Source organism: Panicum virgatum, chromosome 3N, assembly GCF_016808335.1.
Source record: "Panicum virgatum strain AP13 chromosome 3N, P.virgatum_v5, whole genome shotgun sequence".
Classification (NCBI taxonomy): domain Eukaryota; kingdom Viridiplantae; phylum Streptophyta; class Magnoliopsida; order Poales; family Poaceae; genus Panicum; species Panicum virgatum.
Window position 1 is genome coordinate 45,594,628 of NC_053147.1, and position 8,363 is coordinate 45,602,990.

Consider the following 8,363-nt stretch of genomic DNA (forward strand, 5'->3'; position numbering starts at 1 on the left):
CCCGAACAACCAGCCAACCACGACGGCAAAGCATCCGCCTGAACTTCAACCAACGCGACGACAGCAGCAAAGCATCCGCTCGACCGAAAAGGCGGCAAAGCATCCGCCAGCGAAGAGAAGCCGATGACCAAGCGCGACCCGGACGATGCATATGAGATGAAGCGAAGGCAGGTGCAGGAGTAGAAGCTCTCCGAGGAGAGCAAAGGACCGCCACCAACAAAGCTTCCAAGACAACGCCTTCAGGAAGGAAACGACGCCACAGGCGCCGTCGTTGTCCGACCAGCATGACCTAGGTTTTCACCCGGAAAAGCCCGCTGGAGAGGTAGGAAAGGGGCAGAAAGATGACGCCTTCAAGAAGGTAAACGGCGCCCGAGGGCGTCGTCGTCATCGGTCCGCAAGCGGATCCAAGGCTTTCGCCACCGCCCCTTTCCAACCCAGAGCCGACGGCCGACAGAGCAAACGATGGCGCGGCCGCAGAGCGGAGCGGCAACCACTGCCACATGGCCACCGAGAGCAGCGAGGACACGTCCCCATGCCCAGGCGAAGCACCAAAGGGCAGCCAATCCCCCGGCCGGAGGGAGCAGGTGGCGACGGACCCCAGCTGCCCAATAGCAGCAGAGAATGCCCCCACCGGTGCCCGCGAGGGAGCGCAGACTCCGGTCCCCACGAGGAGGAGCGCACGACCGGAAGCGGCAACCGGAGCAGGGCGAGCAGCAGACGCAGGGGCCAGCCAGGGGTGCGGCGAGGCCGAAGCGCTGTTGTCCTTCACATCTCAGGATTCCGCAGGCACAAAACACCTGACCCGAATACATACTCGGGCTTCTGAATTCCAGAACTCAAATTTTATCTAAAAAGAATTAAAGATCTGATCCAAAATTTAAACAGCCCAATACTAGTAATACTTATCCACCTACTTTCCAAATTCAAACCCGTGAAACTCATCCAACTATCCAAGCTTATCGGCGATATACGGCTAACCAAATTCAGCTAGACAGAGGACACAGTTCATTATCTCCCCATCTCGCAAGAAAGAGAGACTCACGGGATGTTTGAACAACTCCCTTGCCCAATGGCAGTTGGGCCCCGCGCCAGCTCACCGCCGAAGGAGCCCAACAACCCCACGCACCGCCACGGTGGCCGTCCGGGTCAGTGAGCCGCACGCGCCTCGTCTCGCGCTGCCTCCTGCCATCGCCGCAAGGGAAAGGAAAATATATTGATACTTGTGATTAGCCAGCCGATAAGACGATAACTCCGCTCTTGTCTGTTTACTGGAGACTAGGTTCGTGCCCGTGCATTGCTACGGGCAAAACAAATATTGAATCTCATGATGTCATGTAAAGGACCTAAATAACACAACATATAAGGAAAATAAATATATTTCACAGAATATGCTTTGTACTTGGTGGGAAATCATTCAAACAGCTGATTTATAATGTAATGTCAACTACACTTATCATGATTCTAGACTGAGTATCAATAAAAAGGCCGACACAATTAGCAATGCACTCCTTAAACAATAGTCTTTTAGAACTGATGACCAAATATAGAAAAATATAGATATCACACATAATATTTCTATCATTCTTGCATCTATGGTCGTGTTTTATAGGCAATGCTCAGTCACCACCATATCAGTCAGCTCCGGCAATGCTCTCCGCAGCTCTGTGTTCCCCACTCTCGTAGTGACACGGTGACCAGCAAGATCAGGGATAGTTAGGTAGCTCATATATTAGGAGCACCAACATTGCCACGCCATAGTTGTCCCAACTCACAACTTATGAACCCAACATATCGAACCAAGCCATTTAGGTATGCCTTATAAGTGTAAGAAATTCGACCCTTACTTGACAACAAATGAAAGCTTGAAACTTGGCGTGAATCTGCAAGAACCAACTGCATTATATAAGAAAGGGGTCTATTTAGGAGAACAAAAGATGCAATCATATTATATCAAGAATGTTACCTTGAAAACTATGTGCAGATGCATGAAAGGAAGGGCAATTTACAAGGCAATGGCAAGAGGATTGTTCATTAACTAAGGACCACCAAATAATGTGAGTAATACAAACTGAAGTATAAACAACTACCATCAGTTCGTGGGTCCAAATTATGCATCGATAAGAATAAGAATTTTAACGAATTACTTGCATCATACCTAGCAAGATAGAATAATTTTGAGCACTGTAGAGAAAGAAGGTTATTAGCAACCAATCATAGTTAATGTGAAAAATTGGAAAGTCTTACTTGCAGGTTTAGTGTCCTCAAAGGAGACAGGAGAGACAGCAGCCTTGAATGGAGGAAAAGAAACTGAACAAACTAAAAATATTATGGTTTTGCAATTTACATCAAGGAGAGGACTTCATACAAAAGATCATGGTCTTGATTGGTTTACAAGGATATGTTCAACAGAAATATCATGAAAGTTGACCTAGAAAGTGATTATGTGATTAATTTAAGCTAGTCGCGACATGAACCACAGGTCACCAAATTGTCAGAATTAGGAATTGGAAACTAACTTTGATATTAGTCTAGTGTTGTTTTCTCAAATGTGCTGCAAAACTGTTAAAAGATCATATCGCATTGAGTAGGCACATCAGTTTATTTATCCTAGTGGAAGAGTAACACTTGTTCAACCCTCCCCCTCTAACAATAGGAAATCGCCAGGAAAAAATTTAAATAGATTGTTGCAGGATCCTTCATATATATTCTTCTAGTTAGATCCATGTCTACTTCATCTTCAGAATTCACTGAATGACAATTTATTGCCATCATACTTCTATTTTGTACTGAGCTAATGCAATCGGTCTTGCTTTACTAACAGACTGAAGCTCAGTACTACTCTTAATTCTGAATCCGCTATTTTGCTTTCTTTAGCTATTATTAACTAAGAGCTCATCATCTAAGCTATTTGCACTGATTTAGTTATTTATAAGTGAGATTAATTCTGTCATCAGAAATAATACGTCAAATTTATTTGCATGGCCTTCTAAACTTAATTAGGGAAGAAAAGCTTTGATTCTATCACAACATGGCAATCAATATCATGAGGTACGGTCTCACCTGGTCTCACCGCAGCTCCAGGTTAGCATGCTACCAGCTGCAGCCTCCTCGTTAGCAGTAGAATAGACATTTACTAATATAAATAGAAAAAATGAGCAAATAACACTGCTGATTATATAAGTGATAAGATCATAATTTAAGGCTCTAATGGATCTTTTTCCATTTACTAACCACAAGTTTTTTTCTATTCACTTAATGCCATGAACATGAGAAAATATAGGGACTCAAGCAGTAGAGGTATGGTTTAAATAAACATCGAACAACAAGGAATGAAGGCAAACACACTGTTAGATGCAAAAGCTCCATCAAGCTTATTTTTTACTACGAGATCATCCATATTCACTTTGCAGCCATAGCAAAAGATCCACTATGTGCTTCTAGCATGTCCACCGGAACTGCAAACAACAGGAGAATTAAAGCAATGTCCAAGAGAATCTTTGGAGGTCCCCATGTGCCAGTGCCTTGCTGGTCCGGCCGTGGGCCCCCTGTGCTCCATCACCCGCTTGGAGTCCCTCGCCAGAGCAACCAGTCTTCGCCTCCAGGATTGCCCCGTCGGCACCTCGGGAGGCTAACTGACTGGGATCAGCCCAGCTGCGACTTTCGGCGTCATTCAACTACTCTCCACCAGCAACATTGGCTCCAGCCCGAAGTCATCTAGTCTGCGCCAAGTTCGTCAACTCCAGCTCGAGGACGAGCTGTCTTCGAGGGGTGGAGAAGTGTTATGGCAAGTGGGCCGGCCACAGGCCTAGGCCCACAAGCACTGCTCGTGAACAGTACCGCGGTACTGTAGCGCCGCCATATTAGGGTTTAGGATAAAGATTAGATTACTTAAGGGTCAAGTTTGTTAGGCGCCTTGTCTATAAAACGCTGCTAGGAGTCTTAGGGTTAGGCAAGCAGAAAATAGATCAAGAGTGCATCTCAGAGCCTCCTGCGGGAGGGCGAGTAGCCGATCCATCCTGCTGTTTTAGTATTCGATAATCAGTCCACATCAGCCACAATTTCTACTATCAAGATTTGGACCCCCCAAGTAGCCGATCTATCCTGCTGTTCTAGTATTCGATAATCAGTCCACATCAGCCACAATTTCTACTATCAAGATTTGGACCCCCCAAATGAGACTATAGACATTGTAATCTAATGTGATATAGAATAGATAAGTCTTCATCCCCCTAGCACGTCACAAGGAACTGTATAATGTATAATATGGAATTAATTTAGAATAGCAGCAGAACAAGGATAACGAAGCTTGTGTAGATATAGCCGCACATTCAACGTGCCAATTTAAAGTGTCCATTCTACAAAATATTATAGTGGTTAGCCTAAATAAAAAATCAATGATGGTTTTGGCAAAAACGCAAGCACCTGGTGTGCAGTGGTCAGCGGAGAACTTAATGCTTCATTGGAGTTGGAGGCAAACGTCAGTGCGTCACCAAAAATCCTGGGGTGAACTCAGTAATTATTAAAGAGCGCAACAATCATCCAAGTAAAAATTAAAAGAAACATCAACGATCCTGCTCCACACAAATCAACGCAAGGAGTGCCGAGGAGAAGGATTAATGAACTCACCTAAGGCCACGGTTGTTGGCATCTCATGCCAAGCAGAGAGCAGCACCGGGGAGGACGACATGTGGGGGCGAGGTCATCCATGCGTGGATGATGCGGAGCCTTGCGGCTTCAGTCCTGCAATCTATCCCAAGGCAACTGCGGCACCGGGATGGAGCAGCAACGACGCCGACGCCGGGGGATGTCACAACCGTGGAGAAGCCGTATACCGAGGAGAGTAGGCATAGACAGAAAATACGTTTTTTTACTGAGGTTTGCACGGCCTGCGTGCCGAGGGGTGTGCGTGAGTTTGGCTTTACAAGCCAGGGAAAGGAGAAAAAACTGTAACAAACATTTTATCCCCAAACTGAAAAGAAAAGGTGACCTCGTCCCGATCCATTTTGCTCTGCGTTTGATTCCCTTCGTCTATCTCACGCCGGCGATTTCGATCGATTGGCCACGGGTGTGACATTTAGTATCAGATTCAGGTATCTATCCGGTGATTCGCTTCTTTGGACGCCGATTACCGTTTCTCTAGTTATTCCCTTTCCGATTCGCTTTTCTTCGCCCACAATTCCGCTCCGGTCTGATCCGCCTCACCGGCGATCTGGACCAGCTCCGTCGTGCGTCAATAGACCACGGCGTCCACGCCAACCGCCGGTTAGCCATTCCGGCGCCGTCGCCCACTAATTTCCATGCCGCTTAGGTCAGTAGTGCGGGATCGCCCAACACGGCGCCACCCAAACCATCCGTGCAGACGAAGTTCATCCTCGACGCCATGGCTGAGGATGTGGAGAAGGAAGGGGCCAAGCTGGATCAGATCCTAGACAGTATTGATATGCTCTTCATGCGGGTCACGGACATCGGCCTCACCCAACAGAAGATGCAGGCTCAGTTGGATCTCAACACTCAAGCGGTAGATTTGCAGACTGCCGAGCAGAAGATCATGGCCAAGATTGCTGAAGCCGGACAAGCCATCGCCCAACTCAGGATCGATCAGATGAGTTCTCGGGAAACTCCATCTTCAGACAGTGATTCCATTTCCTCTGCCTCCACTACACCAGAACCATCACGGCGTCAGCGACCTCGAGGTGAGACTCATCGCATTACCACCCACGATCCTGTACCTCGCTATTCTATGCCCAAAATGTCTTGCCCCCATTTCAATGGTGATAACCCAGTTGTATGGAAGGATAAGTGTTTGGATTACTTCAAGTTATTCGATATTCCAGAGCACATGTGGTTTACAGTTGCATCTATGAATTTTGATGAACCTGCTGCTCAATGGTTGCAAGTATACAAAAAGCAACATAAGTCTACCTCTTGGTTGAAGTTTGCCCTTGCTGTTGAACAGAAATTTGGTAGAGATAACTATAGGAAGGCAGTCACTGACTTGTTGGAGTTACAGCAATCTGGTACTGTGGAAGAATACTATACAGCTTTTCAGTCTTTACAGTTCCAAATATGCATGTACAATCCAGAATATGGGGAGGTTTTCTTCACTTCTCAGTTTATTAATGGGTTAAGAGAGGATATTCGTTATGCGGTTCAAGCTCAAGTTCCTGATGATGTTGACCGAGCATATCTGTTAGCCAAAATTCAGCAGAAAATCTTGGATAGAAGCAAGAGCAAGTCTCAAAGGCCAGGGTTCAGAGATCATAAGCCCCAACAAGCCAACACGACATTATGGAAGTAGAGACAGTTAAGAGACTACAGGAAGGCCAATGGGCTGTGTTTCCATTGTGGAGAGAAATTTGAACCTGGCCATCTGGAGGTTTGTACTAAGAAAACAAAAGCCCAACTCAATGCCTTAGTGGTGAATAATCTTGATCAGCCATTGCCGGAGGAAATTTTAAATGCTTTGGAAACTGAAGATGTTCTCACTGAAGAGTTTGGGTACTTATCTCTCCATGCGTTGTCTAGTGTTGAAGTTGCTAATTGCATGAAACTGAGAGCAAAAGTAAAGAACAAGGTGATGCTTATCCTGGTTGATAGTGGCAGTTCTCATTCTTTTGTTAGTGCTGATTTTGTTTCCCAAGTTGGCTTATCTATGCAAGATGTGGGCACCAAAAAAGTTAAGTTGGCTAATGGACAGATTCTTTTGTCTGATAAAATGGTTCCTAATATGGAGTGGTGGTGCCAGGGACACACTATGTCTATGGATATGAGAGTTCTGGAATTGGGGACTTATGATGCAATATTGAGCTATGATTGGCTCAAGAAATACAGCCCAATGAACTGTGACTGGGAACATAACACTTTGGAGTTTGTGGTTGCAGGCAAGACAATTAAATTGAAGGGGCAGTCTTCCCCAGAGCAGCAAGTCTTACCAATCAATGCACTGCAATTATGGAAATGTGCTAAGAGCAATGACATGGGCCTATGCAATACTGGAAGCCTCCCAGACAAAACAATTACAACCAATTCCTGATTCTATACAAGAACTCCTGCTGCAATATCAAGATCTATTTAAGGAACCCAAGCAATTGCCACCATCCAAGGTATATGATCATGCAATTCCTCTTCAACCAGGGTCAATACCAGTCAACTGCAGACCTTATAAGTACTCTCCACAACACAAAACAGAAATAGAAAAGCAAGTACAAGAACTGTTGCAAGCTGGGCTGATATCTCACAGCACTAGCCCTTTTGCATCACCTATGCTATTAGTCAAAAAGAAAGATGGGACATGGAGATTTTGTGTGGACTATAGAAGACTGAATGCTATGGCTATGAAAAACAGATTCCCTATGCCTATCATAGATGAAATATTAGATGAGCTTGCAGGAGCAAAATATTTCACAAAGTTGGACATGAGACCAGGATATCATCAAGTCAGGATGCTATTGGGAGATGAGTTTAAAACAGCATTCAAGACCCACCAAGGACACTATCAATTCAAAGTCATGCCATTTGGGCTGACCAATGCCCCATCTACTTTCCAGTGTCTTATGAATGAGCTGTTACAGCCATTTTTGAGGAAGTTTGTTTTGGTTTTTCTTGATGATTGTCGTGGTGTTGCAAACCACAGCCGGGTGGCGGAAGGCACCCACCTAAGCCCAGAGGGTGTGTACTCGGGGGTTAGCTAGTCCTAGTTCGATCTCGCTCAAGAACACGATGAACACCAAGGATTTAGAGTGGTTCGGGCCGCCGAAGCGTAATACCCTACGTCCACTATGTGTTGTATTGCCTTCCCTCGAGAGAGAGAGAGTTCGCAAGAGCTTGTGTGTCCGGAGAGAGTCCCCGTGCACAGCGAGCGCCTCCCTTTTATATCTCAAGGGAGGCGCGTACATTGCTGTTGGGACCCCGACAGGTGGGCCCAACGAAGTAGTATAAAATAACGTACTGTGCATACATTATGGCGTCGCAGGCAAAGGAGATCTCTTCCCTGGATTCCTTTGCCTGCTCCTGGAGTCCCTCATTCACCATGTCCTAGCGCTGTCTTGTCGGGACGGTGCCAAATGTAGCTAGTGGCGTCGCCCGCCACGTTGCTTAAGCGGGCGGTGTAGCTTGCGGCGTAGGCGGCATGATGGAAAAGTGCCGTGCCGTCGTATCCATTTAATGCTGCAGGCGGGCTCTGCGCGGCCGCGGCACAGGCGGCTGCACTGTGCACCTTGGTAATACGCGGTGCACAGCGAGGCCTGAGAAAGGCTGTCTCGCGTACCGCGGCGGTAGAGCACGCCTTGTCCATCTGCATTAAATGCAGTGGGCGCGCGAGTCTTCCAGCGGAAGACTCACGCTCGAGCCCGTGCCTCCGGGCC

General features: G+C 46.5%; 1 long non-coding RNA gene across 2 annotated transcripts; it reads right to left on the reverse strand.

The window, feature by feature from the left end:
- Positions 1-841: 841 nt before the first annotated feature.
- Positions 842-4,928, reverse strand: LOC120666006. Of its 2 annotated transcripts, XR_005671505.1 has the most exons (3): positions 4,627-4,906; positions 1,845-4,498; positions 842-1,182 (listed from the first exon to the last, which is right to left on the reverse strand). It is a non-coding gene; the product is annotated as an uncharacterized LOC120666006 (long non-coding RNA). The 2 variants fall into 2 exon arrangements; XR_005671504.1 differs by lacking the exon at positions 842-1,182 and having other exon boundaries at positions 1,411-4,498; positions 4,627-4,928.
- Positions 4,929-8,363: the final 3,435 nt, after the last annotated feature.